Below are 22,069 nucleotides of genomic sequence, written 5' to 3'. Positions count from 1 at the left end.
GAAATAAAACTACCATCTGGGCCAAAAACCAAACGCGAAGGAATACAAAGTATGAACAATTTGAACATAGAGCAGCATTTCCCAACCCCCCAGAGATGTATTGACCATAGCAAATGTCAGAATACACCATTCATTGCCTTAAAAAGTTTTCCTCTCACTTCTGTAAACTAAAAAAATAGGTACCTTCATGATTTACATTTTCACATTTGAATTCGTTTACCATACACCCCGTTTAGTATTTGCCATTGTATTTCATTTCCCAATCTCATTAGCGTCAGTAAATTATAGTTTATGATAGTCGAGTACGCTAAAAGTGTACGGGTATTTATATGTTTGCATTAATTTTGATTAATACCATGGAATCCACAATGAGACACATAATGCCCGAGTACTGCACGAAACTAGAAAGATTACTTTACAGAAAACGTCACTTCTCGGATAGTAGTATTCTGTTTTTTTTCGCCACAAATTACTCGTTAACATCTTAAAGTTTTTAGGTTGTGCAGTGAAAACCAATCAATAAGCTTTCCTGCAGCGCAAACTTGGAAATATTGCAGTCGATGGAAAATGCAGTGGGAATATATTCAAATTCGTGAAACGCAAATGTTTACAAAACGCTACATGAGTACAGCAATTCAAGAAATTATCATTTGTTTAAAATGAGTACTTGCTTCGTCGAATAAAAAGACCAGTGGAGCGGAATTTAAGCTTTTCGAGAAGCCCGAATTTTCGCCCGAACATTTTTAAGAATATATAATGATTAATACGTAAAGTATTTGTTATGAACTGCTGATATCCGAGTATTTCATAATCCTTCGAAGGGCCTCGAGGGGACGGAAGTGAGGAAAGGCGACGATAGGCTGAGGGAGAGGATTGTGCGTGGCGTGGGAAGGTGGTGGAGGTTAGTGAGGGGAGATAGCGGTTGGTGAAGGGGAACAAGAGGGTGCAGATGGTTCAAAATGAGTGGGTGGCGCCTCGAAAGAGAGAAATGGTGCGTTGAGGCGATTCCGTCGAAGAGATTTGAGGCGTCTCTCAAGATGGAAGAGGATGGGGTGACGGCTCCGGAGAGATCGCCATTACTCACAGATCGCACGCGGCGGCGGCGGCCCGGGTGGAGATGAAAAAGAATAATAAGGGAAAACTCTTGGGGAGGGGGAGGTAGGAAGGGGAAGGGAGACGTCAGGAGGGGGTGGGCTGTACGGAGGGGGTTGGAAGGGAGAGAATATTGAGAGAGGGGGTGCAGGGTGGCAGCCCTTGTCGGCTAGTAAGGAAAAGAGGTGATGGGTGAAAAAAGCAAGAGTGCGATCGAAGACGGAAGATTCTGATGCCTCTAGAGTGAAAAATGATTTTGAGAGTAGAATTGAAAAATACCGGAGTACTGGCCGCTCAATGAAGTACTGTGCACATTTAATCGCGTTAATAACCTACCAAAGTGTGCTTCTACAAGCTCCTGATCAACCGAGTATTTAGGCGGTACACGATAATCCAGTGTGTAAATCGCTGAATGTGGTAGCTAGATGTTAAAAAAAGATATTAATGAGTATAAATTTTCCCCGGGCTAAACATAGAATATCCTAGAGAGATAAACACCCATATTTAAATAACCATTCCCATGTGTACTAAGCCGGTACATTTTTCACCCGGTAAGTGCATTTTTCACTCTGAGATAACTTGTAGATTCGTAGAGAGAGGAGGTGGTGGATGAGAAGAAAAGAAATTTAGGCATCAATCGAAGAGAAAAGGAATACCTGGTTTGTTAAAATCGAAATGGTAACACTACTAGTGGGAAAAGGTAAGACTACATGTTAAGTACTCTTGACCAATTATGACTCACGGTCAATAGTATATATATTTATCCGAGTGAATACCCGAGATTTCATAAAGGAGTATCAATTGAACTGTTGCAGCGAAAGGTAATGACATACAAATTGCATAATCGGAGAGGATACTATCGGAAGGGCGCAAATTCTGAAATGACATTATTTGAAAAGAGTAGGGGAATTAAGTACTGAGGGAGTAATTTTAATACCCCTTTTTTCCATGATGAATTTTAGTCTGTAAAATCGCACATGCTGATTATTCACTGGGTCACTATCACGTGAATACTTGGTAACGATTGTGGCCTAGAATAAGGAGCGGAGATCGTGGTGCCATGCAGTAAAGAGAAATCGCTCGGAAGAGCAGAAGAAACGGAAAGATTCGGATTTTTTTTGGAGATGAAAAGAGGGGTGGAAGGACTCAAAAGGGTAACTCGCGGGAGAATAAACCGCTTCGGAGGAGGAGGGGGGGAGACAGGCTGAACGGAGCAACACAACGAGGATGCGAGAGAGATATATGGTCCCCTACACCATTCATGCACTCCCCCGATTTTTTTCCTCCTCTCCGCTCATCTTGGATATGTTTTCATTCCTTCATTCAAACCTACGCGATTGCGTGCGCGAGGAGAAAAATGTCGGCCTTGCTCACTATAACGCCCGGCCTCCGACTAGCTACTCGGAGGGGAGAAAAACTTGACACAGAACTTTGGGAGGTCATATTTCCTCATGCGTGATGAAGCAAAGGGTGATCCGACTGGAAACGGATGAGGAGTAATAAGGTTTCTGCGCAGTGGAAAGGGTGGTTATAGACAGGATACCCGGGAAGCGGTTTAGTACAACAGATCTTTCTAGTCAGATTAAAGTAGCATCGTGGTACCTCACTATTCCGCAAAGAAATTCAGAAGATAACTTCACATCGTGGAAACTCTGATATGCTCATTGAGGAGGAAATTCCTTCCTTTCTTGTGGTACGAATACGTTTCTCCATGTTTAGTTTTCATGTCGGAGAAATACAGGTCACTGGAGATTACTTTGCAATTTGAAGTTAAATTCTATGTAGGACATGGCTATAGTTCCTAACATTAAGATAGGCAGATAGCATTTAGAATGCATTGGTATGATAATACGAAATGATTTATAAACCAAAGCACTGCAACTCATTTGAAAACAGAGAAAAAAAAACTAAAAAAACACGGAGGCATGTTCATTTCATTTACAAGGCTACTTACCTACCCCCTTACGTCGAATGGGCAACGATTTTGCATGAAAATAGCCTTCAACATGAGCGATTTAATTTCTCATACTAAAGCGATGGAGCAAGCCGCGTAAAACCAGTTTTACAATCCCGTGATCCGCTCATTCATGAGCACCTCCATCACGGTAGGTGGCTGGAAGAGGGAAAAAGGTCACGCAACGTGACTTACCTCGCACTTTAGAGCGGCGAGTGAAGTGAGCCTCATGACCAAAGAAGGACGGAAGGAAGGCGGAGGAATTTTCACGAAAACCAACCCGAAGTGGGAGAGTAGATCCCATATCCACGTGAATATTTGCAGAGAGCCCAAGGAGAGAGAAGGACTCAGAGAGAGAGAGAGGATAGCTCCGTATTACTTCGCGGCCAGCGAAAGGGTAGGCGTGGCGATGGTCGGTGGCGAGTTTCGCGCTGATAGCGGCGGGATTGTGGCGTGCGGAGCGACGACGCCGGGGATGTGCGAGTGTGTGTGTGTGCGAGTGTAAGTGAAGCGAATGGTGGCGGAGAGGAGGGAGATGGTTCACCTCCCCGAGTAGAGTGGGCAGCGGATGGAAGTGTAAAGTGGAGGGGTTGAAAAGTAGGAGGAGGAGGAGGGACGGCGAAAGAGTAATGGCCCGAGAGACGGTGGCAGCGAGCGTATAAAGTTTCGTGAGATGGTCAGGATGGGAGGGAAGGGGGAGAGTTGAAGGGGGTGGCAATAATGGAAGGGAGGGATAGCCATCACCTCCTGAACGACAAGAAAGAAATCGATCCTTTGGTATCATCGCGTGCTGAATAGTTATCCCGCATACACCCGCCACTTGCCCCACCGTTTCCCCTTCAATCCCGCGCAAAATCTCATCTCAAAGAATGGAAAGAAAAGTACACACATATATATACGCGCACTATATACATATATGCTAAGGAAAGGCACAATTCCTCCCACGCCACGAACCGCACTTTCCGATTTCTTTAGCCTCGATCGCACGCAAGCGTACCCACTTAGTCGCACGCACGCGCGAAAACGCACCAGATCCATTCTTACAGAACTTCGAACAAAAAAACTGGGGATAGAGGGAGTGAGAGACCCCCTTTTCCGATCTCTTCCGGCCACCTTCCCACTTGTTCCTCAAACACGCTCGCTCGTGATGCCAATCCCAACTACCAACCCATCTTTCTTTTAACTTTTCTTGCAGTCCTGAAAGCCCCCCATCCGCACCCATTCATCTCAATGGCCGGTAAGGAGAGCTCACCTTTTCACTCACTCAGTGTTCCAGAGTACGCCATCCACCTCAAGTAAACCCTTTCAAGCCATCAGCCACACCCCGACTGACCCGTCACATATAGATCCTCCCACCAAACTCAAAACTTTTCTTTCTCACGAGTTTGGGGAGCTGAAATTAATTCTATACGTCGATCTCTACCCGCAGTTTCTAGGGTACAGCATTGTGCACCATGCAGGCTGCAAGTTAACTAGGAAAAGGTCGCTGTTTTCAGTCTAAGAGTCTTCAGTCAGTTGTAAGATAAACAAAGTTTATTCGAGATGAATGAGCGAAAAAAAACGGTGCTCCACCAAACAAAAAATGGTGGGGCAACGTTTACTTATTATCACAACGTGCCGCTGAGACGATGAAGATTCTCCACTTCTTATACTACTCGATTTCCTAGAGCCGTGCTCTGTTTAAATCCTCGATGAAGCAGGGGTAACTGACCCTGCCACTCGCGCTCAAATCCGAAGGAGATCTCTATGGGCACGTCCAGCCCACACAGAGCGATTTTTCTGTGTGCTCAAGTTTGCTGTAAAACCGTACGCGGCTGCGGGAGAAGATTTAGGCCATGTGCTTGGACAAAAATTAAAATCTATCTCCAGTGACCCTAGTGAAACATGACAGCCAAATGGCAATGAAAAAAACGCACGAATGTCATTGAGTCTGCAGATAAATTTTAAAAAGATATATTTAGTCATCAGGAACAAAGTAAAAAATTACATCAATTCATTAATTTAAAAGACAAAAATCGAGAAGAAGACACTTAACACTTAGTGTGTTTAATCTGAGAATTCCCATGCATGTAAATTAAAAATTATACCCCATATAGCCTTGCGATAATCAATGAGGCACAACCGAATCGAAATACAAATTTCGTGTATAATTTTTCGCACATTTTTACTGAACGCGAACGTTTTCAGTGCCTCAGTACCTTCTCATGAGGTATGGTGCTGAGGCACTAAACCCAGTGATTTCTTGATAGAATGCCTACCGCAAATACCTACCTCTCAGTAATTGCGGTCGTGTTAATGATTTTTCCTATTTTTAAGTTTCTTGACAATTTTTTTATCAAGAGCAAAACTCAATGTTCATTTGGCATATAAGCTGACATGCTGCACAAAGTTCACTATGATTCAACTTCAATTTTTGCCCAAGTATAAGGTCTGAATCTTCTCTATTAGCTGCATACGGTTTTACAGCAATCTTTGGCACACAGAAAAATGACTCTGTGCGGGCAAGCACAAAGTTTGTGTTAAAATTTCGTTGACATGAATTCCAAAAAGTTGAATCGGAAATAACTGAATTACATAACGCACAAATTTATGCTCCTAACACAATACACTTATATCACGTCTCCCCACTTCTCTGCACTATGAATTATAACTCAGTGGAGACGTTGGAAGTTGTTGAACCATTCAGGACTGTTATGGGCGCCAAACCAGGAAGACTTGGCATGAAAAATATACCAGCACGATTCTAAGCCCACTCCATGAACCTTTGATACTATAACCATTACTGTAACATCTAAGAGCCATTATGCACTGGTAGGGCTGCCTCGCCATCACTCCCACTCCCAAACTTGATGATGGACGCATCTGCCGATGAAGCAAGAGTGTGCGTTGAATGGAGGGGTTCTAGTTCCGAAGGGGGAGAGCAGAGAGGCGAAGATGAGGATTTTGGGCCGAGGGATAAATAGGCGAGGATCGGGAGGAGGCTGAGTGATGGGAGGAGTTTGAGCAGAGCGGAGGCGAGAAGATAAAAGGAGAGCGAGTGATGGTGGGAGAAAAATTGAAATGGGTCGCCATGGAGAGGAGCAGGTCGGTGGAGTTTCTGATTGTTGCGATCGAGGGAGAGGGGAGGAAGGGGGAGAGGCGGTCGGATGATTCAGGGGCGGGCGAGCGAGGCCGCGGTGTCGAATGGGATAATGGATAGTCCATCGGATGGCCCGTGGTCCCCTCGTTTCGAAAAAAAAGAGCCGATGCCTTGAGGCCTTCCCTTTTCCACGTCGTGCGTCCGCGGCCTCTGATTCTACGCCCCCACGAGAGAGGTGGGAGGGGGTTGATAGATTAATAAACTTTGGGAAATAGCGGTAGTGGTTTTGGGGAAGCGTCACGAAGAGCGATTCAATTACGGCTTCACCGATCGCTCCCTGCTATTAAAGGGTGCTTTGCAAGAAATGCGGTGAGAAACGAATATCTCACATTGAAGGCATGGCAGTTTTTTTTAAACAAAACTTCCACATAATTACTCACCACTTCAAGAGCAATTTAAATTAAATGAGATCAATATTTTCTTTTTTGGCCTAGATATAATGTTTGATGCCTGTTGATATGAACCGATTGACGGCGGATTTTAGTTATTATGATTAAAATTAGAATTTTTCTACACCTTTATTTTTTGCGCGCCTAAAATTTCCTATTTTAAAAAATAACGCAGTAAATATGATAAAATCAAATAAAAATATTACTTTAAGCATTGGGGAAGAAAGTTTGGTAAATTATTATCCACGCAAAGAAAGGTACCTCAAATTGCTTATCATCCTGATCCGACAGACCTTGATAATAAACAACAAACACGTTTTTATCCTTTGGAAGTTTTAGAGATAGGGACGAACTTTAGGAAAGCGAGTTAACTGAGAGACAATCCTGAAAGGAATGCAATGCATCACGAAAATAGCAATACCACCTAACCATATACCTAAATAATCCGTTTCACTGAGAAAAATCGAAATATTTTGGCTAAAAGCAGCAGCATCCACTTTGAGTATGGTTTTCATATTATGTTATGAATTGCAAAAATCAATAAATTAAGAACGCTAGGAGATCAAGGGAAGAAACGGAGAAACATAATGAGCAGATCTACTTACTACAAAAAATGATTAGCCTGAGCCAAAAGATGGGCACAGAGACTGCTCACCAAATATAAATAAATTTGGGATAATACGCTGCGTGGTAGAATAAGATAAGAAAGATAAAACGAGTAGAGAAGATACGTGGGCATTAATGACGGGAGAAAATAAGACAGAAATGGTAGTGTAACCACAAAGAGGACTCATGAACTTACCACAACGAAGAAATTGCATTAGCCGCACGAGGAGGTAAGATTGATTGAGGATCGTCGCAGGATGAAAGAGGAGGAGAGGATGGGAAGAGGCGACTGAAAGAGGACGCCGCTGCGGATGAAAAGGAAGGAGCGAGGGAAGGATTCTCGGCGTCGAAGAGGACCGCGAGAGGGGGTTGGAGTGAGGATGTGTTTGGGTACGCCCGACGCGAACGGAGAATGGGCTATGTAAGTGGAGGCAGTTTGAAGCGGGAGAGAGAGAGAGTCGGAAGAGGATTGGATGTGTGGAATGGATGGCTGTTTGGATTACAAGAGGGTAGTGCCACCAAGAGGAGGTGGCGGTGGAGGAGGACCGTCAGATGAAGTCGGTTGAGGGAGAGGCGTGAAGGAGGTTGTTTGAGAGGTGGCCGGGGAGAGGGAGAGAGAGGTTCGAGATGGCGGAGGATGATGAAGTGCAGAACCTCTCGTGTTCGGCCGAAAAAAGGGGTGTGGTTGGCGCTTGGAGTCCGAGGGCTGAAGGACATGGGGACGTGCGAGGAAGGATCGGGAGGAGGAGGGGTGGGTGGATGGGAAGAGAGCGGGCAGCAGTGGTTGATGGGAGAGGGAGGGAGCCTCCGGGGAGCAAATACGATTAATCCCCACGTGTATGCACTGCAAATCGGATGAGAGGGGACTTTCGGAATACATATCATGACGTCTGTTAATAATGGCCTAAGTCTCTTAAGCACATTAAAAAAATTAAAAAAAAAAAACTAGGCGTAAAATCGAAGCACCACAGGGATAAAATCAGATGCTCCTCTGACGTCTGGACATGCAAGCACGTTTATTATCCACAGCTTTGGTAATGTCATTTGAGAATCTCAAGGAAACCATTGAGAAAAAATAGAATCACCATTGGAAAAAATTAGTCCCAACAATCCATTTAAAAGTTTGAGCCTTCATTCAAGTTAATGCAATCCAAGAATGCTCTCGACAAAAACATCTCATTTGAAGTTATTCAAGGGCCAGTAATAAATCCAGGGAAAGGAGCAATGAGGTCAGAATTCGCGTAAGGGCAGAGTCCAATCCATGAAGATTGAAGCATAAAACAACGCAGAGAAAAGAGACTGAGTAAAATTACGGTTGATAAGCTGCTTCCTTTTGTGGGGCATAAAAATGTTTCCGAAAAAGCTGCCCCGATATCCCAAAACCAACATCAACGGTTTATGGCAGAACCGACATTCGATGGAGTTAACAAAACCGGCGCGTAATTTCTCGTCCCGATGACCTTCCACCAAACTTTCAAGCCGCAAAAGTCAACCATCAAAATAACTCAAAGACATGAGCAGAAGTCTTCCAACGATTTTACGACACCATCAATAAGTCTTGGAAGAGTGTCAGCAGCATTAAATGAAAAAAATACACAACTCAGCTCGGAGTATAACTGCGTAACCTTACCATCCTTTTGTCTCCACGTTGAACGTAAACCTCATCTCGACGTCCGACTCTACCCCACTCAAATTCCTCCCTCTAAGTCAACCCCTTTACTCGAGATATTGGGGAAGGTGGGAAGAGAGGCAAGACAACAATTTCGGAAAAAAATGAAGAAACAAAAACCTCACTTCTCCGAACCGGCACCACCGAAAGATGTGACTTCCATTGAGACTTGTGTCCACAGGCTATGAGCAGGGAGTTTGCCATTAAGAGGACCGTGGAGTTGATCAAGGGTGGAAGAGAAGGGGAGGGAGGGAGGGAGAAGGATTGAGAAAGTAAAGGGGGGCAGTGGTGTGTGGGATAGGGGCATGTACCCTGTAGATTCATTCGTGAGGGGAGGGAGGTGGAGAGGCAAGTCGGAAGGACGAGTGGTAGTGGCGAATGGAGCAAGGAAAGGGATGGAGTGGTAGGCGCAGTTAAGTAGGGCAAGGAAGAGGGGAGGGGAGGGCGAGGTGGACGGGTAGCGGTGGGAGAGGTAGCGTAGTGGGCGGAGGATTAAGCAAAGGGAAGTAAGGGTGTGGATGAGATCTCCTTAAGAGCCGGACCAAGGAAGCATTCAGCGCCTAAGACGCATTCCACGTCACGCGCACGACTCTTAAGACTATAGACATTTTCGAAGCTTTCTCCCTCCCTCTCCCTCTCTTATAACAGCCCCACCCTCTGGCTCTCCATCTTCTACGTCCCCACCCCACCACCATTTCGCTCCCATTCTCGCCACCTTCCCCGGCATGCCCCTTCACGTACATTGCGCCCCTCCGAGTAAAATATATATATCACGGCCGACGCTTCTTTCTCTCTCCTTGGATGAGGATGCCCGCCTTCGTCTCTCCAGCCCATCTTGCCGTCCGCTCATTGCGCTGCGCCCAACTTAAAGAGTGGAAATGTCCCGTTCCCAGCCCCTGAAGTCCAAAGTTTTCGCCCAAATCCTCTTTCCCACTCCCCCCCCCCCACCCTCTTCCTCCAGTCGTACCCTCTACTAGCTTCTCATCCCCATTAATTTCATTCCCTGCCTTTTTTCCTTTTCAGATTCTTTAACCGAGACGCTAAATTTTAAAACCGAGTACGCTAGATTTTAAATATGGCTGAAATGCTTTCGTCAGATAGCATTATGACTCACTCTGAGGGATTCTAAAGGATTATGAGAAGTCCGATGGCAGGAGGACGCTTGAATTACAGAGTAACTGTTAAATTAAGCCGGAATTTGCTACAAATATTTTAGCTATTGCAATCGTCGAATACAAACAACGTAATAGGGGGAAGTATCTAGGATACTAATATGAGTGACAAGAGGTAAGTGGAATAATGCAAATTTTAAATAAACAGAATTACTTGTTTGGTGTGGTTAATATGTCTCTTATACATGAGCACTTATATTTTCTTGATAACTAAGCATCATACACGATACCCCAATTGAACGAAAAAAGATTGGAAAATCAAGTTTGTGAGCCTACTTGAACTATTTTCTCTACCACAATAGCTTACACCAAAGTGTTTGAGCGAAATATACTTACTTATTGAAAAAATTCAATAAAATCAAAGAATGACGATTCCAGTTTTCAGCATTATAGTTTCCAACCATTAAAAGGAGGAGTTGCGTAAGGTAAGAAATAAAGCAGTAAGATACCTAAGGGAATGAAAAATTAAAAATAGTAGTTTTTAAAAATGTACCTAAAAAGCAAATAATTACGAACCGGAATATCAGATGATATATAATACGTACCATGACATGTAACTGCACTGAAAGCTCCTAAAAGAAAAAAATATTCTATAATTTCACCGCAGGAATGCCAACCAGAAGAATAATTAAGATAAGCCCACACCGTATGCTAGAAGTTTCTCCAGAGCGAATTCTTTATAATGCCAGATTTTACAAATTCGGCGAAAATAAAAAAAAGGCGTCACTTAATACCACTGATGAAAGCAGATGAAACGTGTAAGGTTATGCATATTTTTCATTGACGTACACTCCTTTTCTGCCACTACTCGTATTTATATTCGAGAATTTTCGCGCCCCTAATTCAAACGTCATGCTGCGACATAATCGGTTACGGTAATAAATACGATTTCCTAGACAAAAAAATCTTTTGAAAACTCAGATACAGAAATAGCTCAAGGCTCATCTGATTTTAAGAATCTCTTGGCTGATATTTAGCTCAGTAACACCATCACTTGCAGAGAGGTGAAATCGAATAATCTCTTCGCCCGACGAATTAATCTCATATGCAACACCTGTTAAGCATAGCATAATGACATTGGTATGGAAGATAGTTTCTGAATTAATCTTTTTATAAGTAAAAACGAAGAGAAATGTTGAATATATTAAGTTTAGTTGGATACGAATATAGTTACATCTTGAGAGTTTCTCATCACAGCGAGATAATTAGTTGCCGGTCCAGTAATTAATCCTTCAAAGAACATGCTTCTAGAGATAAATTTTAATTAAAAAAAGCGAATAAAAAAACTATATCTGCGAGAAATAAATGGGATGAAAACGGAATCAATAATAAAAAAATGTGCATAACCTAGAAAACCTACAAAAAATAGCATGGAAAACGACTTGCTACATAATTGACTATTTCACTAGCACCAAAGGCAACTTATTAAAGCCAAAGTATTGGTAAAGTTATGAATGATAATATTCTAGTGCACGAAATTAACTAAACGTAGATACAATTATCACCAAGGCACTGTATAATATGTGTATATGATGCAAGGAATGGTACGAATTTTTCTAAGATCCATGTCCTCAGCAAATATAGCCTGATTATCTACGCAAAACAGCCGTTAACGACTCCTCTTCTTCATTTCAGATATTACACACTTGGTATTGAAGCTTTCGATTATGGAAAGATAAAATAGGTGAAAACTAATCCCCATTAGAAATTATGACGACTTAATTATCATGCGTACACTTTCAATCTGTTCGAAATCGAATATTTAACCTGAATATCAGTACAATAAATTACTGCAAAAATTTATGCAATGAATGTCTATTTGTAGACGGAGGTTGTTACTTCAGCGAAGTGTGAGAAAAAAGTAATAAAAACTTGATAAACCAACAAGAAATAAAAATTTAATTAATCGACAACAAAGGTACTTATGATTGGAAAACATACAGGCGCTATGAGAAGTATTTGAGATAAAAATAATGACCACATTACTCGTATCCTGGAATTGATTGTTTGAGGCGTAACTTGGTGAAAGATCCTGGAGTAAAGTGATCGTTCTCAATAATTCAGGAAGTATAATTTATCTTTGAAATCTCACTCCTGCCTGCTAAGACTAAGTTTTTGAAAGGCCATATTAAGTTCTATTTTTTTTACAAAGGGAGTGATATTTTGGAAAAGTTTCTGCTTTATGCTATGGAGTAAATGAGCAGTCGACAAATAGCAATAACGTCGGATTCAAAAATTATGAAACTGTTTTATAATTAAGCTTTGAGGGAATGCAAAGGAATGCAACAGACAATACCCGAGGTAAAAAAAGAAAATAGAGAAGGCCTTCAAAAACATGTAAAATATTTTAATCGCTCTCTAAAACTAATAGAATACACAATTTCTCAGATAATTTTAATTACATTGCCTCTTATCATACCTCTTAGGAACGTCAAATAAATTTCATTGCACTAATCCCCGAGCATCACTTTTTGAAGCCAAAAACATTGCGTTGATAACCTCCAAAGATAAAAGACATAGCTAACCGAGCTTCGTAGGCGACATATTCCTTTTTCCGTTGCAATAAGCATAAATACAACACACAGACTGTTAATCAAGGGTACCTAACAGATCCTGCATTAATACGAATACCTATTCCCCCATATTTCCACCGACGGAGAAATCCTTTTACTCCCTACAGGACTCTCGTCTCCAGTAATTAAGTGGCACGGAGACCCTTTTACGGCTATCATTCCGTCCGCATTAAACAAAAAAATAAAGAACGAAAAGAACCCCTCTTATCTCCTCACTGGCTCACTACATTGCAAAACACACCGATGGTATTCCACAGGGAGCAAAACCCCCAAACTAACTCTCCCGCCCATCCCTCCCCCACACGACGAAACCCATTCTCTTCCTGCCCTAATCCTCGACTTCCAAACTCTCAGCTCCGTATAAATACTTTCGCAATATCTCATGGATCTCTCTTTTCTTTCCCAATCTCGGCTCCTCCGCACAATCCTATCCCCCTCCTCCTCCCTCCACATTCACACAATCCCCATCCACAAACGTGGGGAGAAAAAATACCCTCCTCCCCAACTCTTTCCGCGCTATTCCTTCCTCCACCGCCGCCTGCCTTCCCCAGAGGATTCTCATGCCGCTCCTAAACCTCTTACAACTTCCCTCATACCCCTCTCGTCCCCCACCTCTCTCTCTCTCTCTCTCTCTCTCCCACCGCACCGCCGGGATTCTTAATCCTCACTCGGCTGTTTCGCGTCCTCATTCAAGGGAGTCCCCTCCCTCTCAGTCCAGCTCCCTCCTCCGCCATCGTTCCATCCCCCTGACCGCGCTCCGAAAAAATTGTACGCCACGCGATATGCTCTCCGGCGTCCGATCCTCAGAGGAAGGAGGTTCGCGATGAGGAGGAGTTTGGGTGCGGCGGAGTGATGGGTGGGGCCGAAGATGGATTTAGCGCGGGGATGATTATTAACATGTTTCTTGCAAAAAATCAAAGGGTAATCCTTGAGTTTTGGGTTTCATCATTTACTTGCAGTGGCGGATCCAGAGAGAGACTAGAGCGGCCGTAGCCCTATTCATACTGGATAAAATGGTAATTTTGTTCAGTTGGCAAATACATACAGGAGTGCCTCGAGGAAGCCCTAAAGTGATGTTACAGGACTCTAAATTCTCAAAAGTTTGATTGCCAACCGGACCCCCCACTACTGCTGGGAGGTTACCCCCCGCCCCTCATCTATCCCCATCTTGTCCCTATCCTGGATCTGCTAATTTTTACTGGAAGAAAATACAAAAATTCAACTAAGGAGAAATTTAAAATTAAAAACTATTCGGCCTCCTCCGGATTTAAACAAATATCACCCTGCTGCCAGTTAGTCATGATATCAATTATAGAGCCACGACATCTCCCAAGGCAATTTCAGGTCCTGATACACCCTGAAGTTAACTCTCATGCTAAGTGGAAGAAACCCGGCGTCGGCATTAGCCTGCTATTAACGAAAGCGCCAAAGGACAACGGCTCAGTGTCCCATCCCACAGACGGATTGCTGTACTTCAAACGCTCTTCACTGAGCACTCAAGCATGGATCGGGTTCTCTCTTTAAAAACCATTTCTGCCACCTACGGCATTTGAATCCAGTCCCACAGTGTGTAAATAACGTTCGGTTTCGTCACAGAGTAGCAAAATACGTAGATGCTTGATTTTACTTGACTACCAATGTTCTTATGACCAAAATAAAATACCGCAAGTGAAGCGCCTACTTGCGAAATTCAGTTAATATTATTACTTACAGCATGATCATAATTTTTTTATAAAAATGCCATAATAATGGCCACATCATTTCCTTTTATCACATTCTTATACTGGATGATGATTAGGGTGGTGCGAAAAAACTCAAGTTACAAATTTCGTGTCGTAATAGTGCGGAAAAGTTGCGATACGTTAGTACAAGAAAAACAAAAAAAGAATTATTAAAATCGGACGTCATCTTCCGATCCCGCAAAGCACCTGAAAAAATGACAAAAATGAAAGAAATTGTTTTTTTTCGTAGTAAAAAAATGAAATAAAATTAATATCTTTTAACGCAACAGCAAAAAATGGTTACAAATAGCATAGATTATTATTAATATATGCATATTTATGGTTTTAAACTGTTATTACCGATCACACCAGATCATTAAAAATTATAAATTTTGCAATTTTGCCGGTTTTTCAGAGTTTTGTAATAATTACTTGAGGATAATTTTTGCGAAGTTTTAAATAGTCCTTTAGATCAAAATGACAATAAAACTGGCCACTAGAATTGAAAGGCAAAATTGCACCTTAAAAAGGCAGCATGTTAACCCTATTGAAACCGAAAGTGAAGATGTTGAGGTTTTAAATGACGCAACGCAAAGTTCAACAATCAAGGAGAAATTTGTTGACCAGGAAGATCACATGCCTAGTACACCCAAAAAAATATAAATCACCATGGCAAATTAGGGTAAATTTATAAACTACAGCTTTTCATTGTGATCAATACGGGGTATCTCACCGTGCAGCTGCTGCTATAGCATCAAGTGTATTTGTAGACAATGGTGTTATAACTGAAGAATATACTTCTAAGTTCATTGACTGATGTAGAATTAGAAGGGAAAAGAGAAATATTATTAGCGATATACAGCAAATCCATCTTGATCTAGGTGAGCTACACGGGCTATACTTTGACGGAAGGATATACAATACCATAGTAATAGAAATGATTGAATTGAAAGAGTACTGCCGGACAGTTAAAGCGGATCACCAGTCTCTAATAAAAGAACAGGATTTTGTGTATTTGAGTCATGTTTCTCCAAGCTCCGGGTCTGCTAAAGATATAGTGGTCTCCATATTATCTTATCTCTCTGATCAAGGAGTATCATTAGAGTACTTAGGGTTAGTTTGCTGTGATGGCACGAACATCAACATTAGATGGAAAGGTGCACTATTAGAAAGCTCGTAGGAAACAGTGGACCTTCGCTGCAGTGGGCAGTTGGTTTACTTCATTTCATTGAATTACTTTTGTTATATTTTTCAGTATTTAGATGGTGAAACAAGTGGCCAAAAATCATTTAGTGGGCCAATTGGACTAATCTGAATGGTAATGGAAAGCTTCCAATTCTGCATTTCCAAGCAATTCAATGTGAAATTCTACAAGTTGATAGATAAATTTTGAGCAAGGACAAAAGATACCTTATTGACATTAAACTAGCAATCACAAGTGCTGAATTTCCAAATGATTTACCAAACCATGATCCTGGACCAATTTTACATGCTCGATGACTCGTGTGGACAGAGCAATGGAAACCTCTCGATACATACCTGAATATTAAAAGAAAGTAGTTTTCCCTGTTATTGAATGGAACTCTAAATTTGACCACGCAGAGAACGTATTGATGGCGATGGTTTTTGATTACAGAAGGCACGTTAGAGAGCTAGGGCTAAAAAGAGTATTTAAGGCCAGACAGACTTAACTAAAAGCAAACCTATCGTAAACTTCATTACTCCTGCCATGAACTTCGAAATAAATGACTGTATAGAATTGATTGCCTGGAATAGGTGCTTTCCATTCATTGACACAAGTCGACTTGGGTCGCGGTTTTCGTGTTCCATTCTGTGTGTGTCGCCGACTGTTGTGACACAAGTCAACAAACGGTAACGCACAGGAATAGGAGAGTTTTAAACAGTTTCCGTGAGTCGACACAAGTCGACTCGTGAGTCACATGAATGGAAAGCACCCAATGTAGTCAAACTATCTACTCCACTTCTTCTTATGAGAATAATTGCTAATGAAGAAATAGCTTCCTTCATTGAATCTGGTGATAAACAAGATTGGGATATTATAACTTCCTACATCACAGGCAAGCAATGGAGCCGTGTGTGAAATTGGTAACAGAGGCATCCCTTAAGCTTTGTTGCTATCGATCCAGAGATGGATTTATTAGGGCTATATTCAAATCAAGGTCCATTATGCCCGACTTCACCACAAAATCGCAGTACAAAGTAGTTTTCACAAGCTAAAATTTAAAAGAAGGACAAAAAATGTTTATATTATAAATAGCAGTAACCCTCATTAGTTGGATGGATGGAGGGTGTGGGTAGAACTCAAAGTGCAGCCACCTCTCCGCATTGAGTTCTGGATTGTTTAAATATAATTAAATCATATATAAACAAAGGAAGAGCTGACTAATCAAACATGTAATTTAGCCTAAAATATTACCTTAAGTAATTATTACACAACTCTGAAAAACCGGCAAAATTGCAAAATTTATACATTTTTAATGATCTGGTGCGATCGGTAATAACAGTTTAAAACCATTAATATGCATATATTAATAATAACCTATGCTATTTGTAACCATTTTTTGCTGTGGCGTTAAAAGATATTAATTTTATTTCATTTTTTTACAACGAAAAAAAAACAATTTTTTTCATTTTCGCCATTTTTTCAGGTGCTTTGCGGGATCGGAAGATGACGTCCGATTTTAATAATTCTCTTTTTGTTTTTCTTGTACTAACGTATCGAAACTTTTCCGCGCTATTACGACACGGAATTTGTAACTTGAGTTTTTTCGCACCAGCCTAATGATCATCCCCCCGATGAAAAATTATAACATGATTTTCGTCAATAACTGGGTTTAGATTCTATGTACATACCAACGTTTGAGGAATATGACGACGAAATCAATGCTGCTACGGAATTGATTGAAGGGTCCCAGATTGGACTCATTTTAGGGACGGCTGAGGAGACAAGATAAAAATGAACGAGTGTTGCATAAGGCTAGACATTTTTTTCCTTCTGTATTCACCATAGTCCAATATATTTCTGCTTCATATCAATGTCTAAAAAATTAGAAGTTTGCTCCATAACAAGCATTTTAGGGTAATGAGATGGGATGATTACCAGAAACAGTAAAACATTCTAATGAAACACGAAAATTAGAAACAATACAATGAATAAACAGGTATAAAAAATCCCAAACGAGAATTTAATAATAAAAAAAGGAATAAATGAATCACTTGAAGCTGTCATTTAAAAAAAATACTTCACGGAGATTTTTTATGATACATAAAAACTATTCTTTCAATCCAACATTTCTTACTGCTCTAAGAGAAAATTGGCAGCTAAGCATTTAAACTTCTAAATCAAAAGAATTAAAAATTAAATTCGGGTAAACACTGGAGCTCATATGGTCTCCAACCGTAGACAACTGAAATCTCTCCTTGAGTAGAATTGATTATGCCAAGGACAGATCTTCGACGTCACGTGGCATGTTCCCTGGTTTTCATGAAATTTGCTACAGGTGAAAGGGGAGAGGTACAGTGGTTTGAGGATGGAAGTAGGAGGATAATGATCGGAGGGTTGTATCATTAACGAGGATACCTCTCTTTTGGACGGAAAGAAGAGACTGCGGAAGTCGCCGGCGCAGATCAACTCTTACGAAACTTCGTTCGTTATATCAACGGGAGAAATCGCAGGGGAGGAAGAATGAGAAAGAAAAAAAACGGACATGTCTCAAAAGACATGGAAAGAACATGATAATAAACTCATGAGAAAATTCGGCATGTGCGTGAGTTCGCACAGCTCAGGGTGCAAAACTTCCTCTGCCGAAATAATACCCGCATCGGAAAATAGTGGTGTGGGAAGCGTAGAGATTATATGACGTAAAGAGCAAATAATGAGGAACATGGGTTGTTGGGTTACACAAAGGAAAGGATATAGTGAGTTAATAGTAAGAACTAGTAAAACATAACCTATGAACTTTGTTTTTAGTCTCTGGGTGCAGCTTATTCCACGGAAATCGAATGAAAATACAATTTAAGATTTTATCAAGCAATTATCCATGCGTTTCTTGGAGATGAAATAAGAGAATAGTGTTACTTTTCGGAAAAAAATATTTTTAAACTCGACGTATCAAATGGATATAAGTGTTAGCCATAATATTATAAGTATAATTCAATAATTAAATAAAGGGTGGCAGAAGTGGGTTAAAGACTGAGCAAAATGATTTTGTGACGCTGTGTGCACTGGGTAAGATAAACGCTAAAAATAGAAAAATAATTGCACCGCATTTAGAGGATACATCAACATATCCAAATCAATCTCATTTTGTCTTTTTTCGAGACTTATTACTTAATTAAACAGTTTTAGTAATTATTAATTGCTTCAAAATTAAGTCATCACACTAATTAGTTCAGGATATATTGTAGATCTGATTAAACACTTGTCTCTACCTAAAATATTTAAAGTACGCATCGGAGAAAGTACTGCGGTGAAACATAAAACTATAGCAAGGGTTCACTCTATACACACGGAAAAAAGTCAAGATGATAGCTTTATTACTCAAAGAAATAAAAGCGGACAATCCAGCAGCGTGCCTGTTCGAAATCATATACAAGTGTCCTCAAAGGGATATATAGATTAAGATGAATTAGGAGTTGCGACACAAAAAAGAAAGGTCAACAGGGATGGACACCTACTCTAAAAACAATTTCAGCCTCAGAAGAAGGAAATAAATTAATAAAGTATAAAATTTAGCAAGTGAGCCTGGAATGGAGGAGACCAAGTAACACGATATTAAAAAAATAAATGAAAATAATTCCAAAACCCTATCGTCATTATTTGGCAAGAAAGTCGAAGACACTCTTTATGCAGAATTGCAATCACTTCAAAATAATGTAAACGCTATCCTTAGAAATAAGAAACAAAGTAACAACGGGAAATATAACATCCGACTTTCTCATAAATACTTCTTGACAATAAACGCCTTTCAATACTGAACTTATTAAATAAAAAATAAAATCCCAAACCAACGTGAAATGGAGGAGAATATTTAAGATAACCGTACTACATAATTGAAATATTTATTCCCAAAAAAATACAATAGCTCATATTTAGCCAAATATAAAAATGGGATTAGGAAATTGGAAAATTAAAAAAATCATTATTGGCACAATTTCAACTATAGTGCTCCGTGGCTGGTGTTCATACCAGAGGGAAACTTTATAGCCACACACTAGAATTTTATACACTCTATATGCTGCTTAGCTTCGTCCTTAATATTTCACCGAAAGGGCCTGGGATGGGGAAAGGGGTCATAGGATACTCATCAATTTCTTTTTGCTCCGGACCATGCCGTGGCCACACCGCACCCTCAAGTTAGCTCATTCGCCCTCTCCACATCACACATCTCGTTTTTAACGCTGTCCTCTCCTTTGCTCCTGGGGAAAAGGTAATTACATCAGTCTTCCTCCTCTCTATATCCCTCTCACGCTTTTGTTCCCCCGCACCATTCACCCCCAACCACCCCCTCACCACTCACCAACCTCCTCCTTCCAAGTCTCAGCCGCTCCCACCCTCACCTCCCGGCCAAAAACCCCTTTCCTACCCCCGTCCACACACCTCCGCGCCGCCGCCGTCACCACCCCCTCAGAACACGTTCCATTTTTTCCACTCCCTCCTTCCGGCTATCGCCGGGCGCGCTCACGGCCGCCGCAGTCCCATCCCTCTTGCCGCCCCACTTTACCACCCCCGTCCCAATCAACCCCAGACGAGCCACCCTCCACTCCTCCTCCTCTCCTAACGGCCTTAGAGAGAGTCCTCCTTATAGCCTTTACTTCCCTGCTCCCCCCGCCGACCCATCTCTCCTCCACTTTTCCCCCTAAAAACTTCCATTGGCTAATCAACCTCCGAAGCCATAATTACTGCTCCTGGTGGGTGTGAGAGCGTGTTTTGTCTTTGTTGGGGAATTCACGGTGTTGGAGCCGGGGAAGGGGGGCGGGGGGAATGAGGATGAAAGAGGAAATTGGAGATGAAGATTGGGGGAGAGACGAGGGAGAGAGGAAACTGGGCGGAAGGTGAGAGGGATCAGCGAAATCAAATAAGAGGAGAAAAACGGAATTGCGAACAATGAGGAGAAACCGTTTGATTGCCTTTTTGAGTTGAAGAATAGGATGAAATTGGAAAGATTAAAAGTGCAATATTATGCTGCAAAAAACATGCTATATGACTTTCTGTATGAATCATACTTTTATGGTGCGAAGACACATTCAGAGGAATGGGGATTTCTGTTTAAATACCGGGTAGACATTTAAAGGAACCGGCCAGTAAGTGCATGATTCTTGTTGGTCATCATTAGCTCTATATTAAAGAATGAAATCGTGATCACCCTACAGTTTCATGTTGAGAGCAGGCAACTTCAATTAATTCATTTCCTGATTTTCTACTAAGCCAAATCAACATTAAGAAAGGAAAAGAACGGAGCTCTGAAAGGAAAATATTAATTGTGTGCGGCGCCTACGAAAATACCATACAAAACAAGCACTGCTGATGTGCATACCATTCACAGTGACGTGAAAGGATGTAATAAAAGTAAGCACAATTTAAAATTGCAACAATAGTATAGCTTGGTTCCGCAACACTAGAAGTCGTTTTACTAATCGCACAAGCTAAGTAGTGAGTTACAACTGTCAGTAAACCTGTCTTGAAAATTGTCTTCGGATGTACTGTAAAACCCTTCACCTTCATCACGGCATACTCGTCGATCAATTGTATAAAATACTCGAGAAGGGCTCAGTTTGCGTCGTCTCAATTTTAAATTAATTGGGAATAACACAAATTTCAAGACAGATACCTTATGGGATGATGAACTATAATTAAAATTTATAGGGTTTCACGTTTCCTACCGCTTTAAAGTTGCTAGTTAGCAACGACACGGCGTTCCAATGGCTGAGTCCATCATTCGTTTCAAGAGAGACAATTACAACCCCTCCACACGCGGAAGACGATGACTAAGCCAGCCTTGTATTGGTGTCAATGAGCACCTTTATCTGGCTGAAAACTCATAGAAAATTATCAAAATTAGCTGATAAAATCTACTAATTTTTGATATTTCTTGCATAACATTTTTCAATAAATGCTATGCGAATTACAAGTAAATTAGACAAATCAGACATCAAATTAGACTGAGGTCAATCAATGAGATGGAACAGAGTAGAAAAGCTAAAAAAAAATCACCTTGCTAGCTCCTTATGTATGCAATATTAAATATCTTATCGTTTTAATTTTATTAGCCAAGACATTCATTAGATTTCCTCCAAATTTTAGCAGGAATTTACTCTATAATCTTCAATAAAAATTACCCCTTTCTTAACGATGCTCTGTCTTCGAGGTTCATCGTGTAAAATAGAAGAGTGTATTAGAAAGAGCTGAACGAATTGCCTGAGCACCTGGGCATACGCGAGAAGGACGCAAATGACGGTGAAGCGAACTTAACCCATTCTCCCTAAGGAAGGCGACGGCGCTCAGACCGAGAGAATGGGTAAGGGCAGAAGTGGCCATTAGCGGAATGAAAACGGAAGGTCAAATAAAACAATGAGATAAGGACTTGAAGAAAAATGCGATCATTTCTCCCCACCTCAGGGACGGGAGAAAATCAAGATGGGGATGAGGTCGCGGTTTTTATTTCCCAGGGCTTAATGAAGAATTGTAATTGAAGAAGATACTTATCGATTTACAGAGGAATACTGAAAATTTC

The sequence above is a fragment of the Ischnura elegans genome, chromosome 1 (assembly GCF_921293095.1).
Source record: "Ischnura elegans chromosome 1, ioIscEleg1.1, whole genome shotgun sequence".
NCBI lineage: Eukaryota > Metazoa > Arthropoda > Insecta > Odonata > Coenagrionidae > Ischnura > Ischnura elegans.
The sequence above is the reverse complement of the archived record's forward strand: the minus strand, read 5'-3'. Positions refer to the sequence as shown.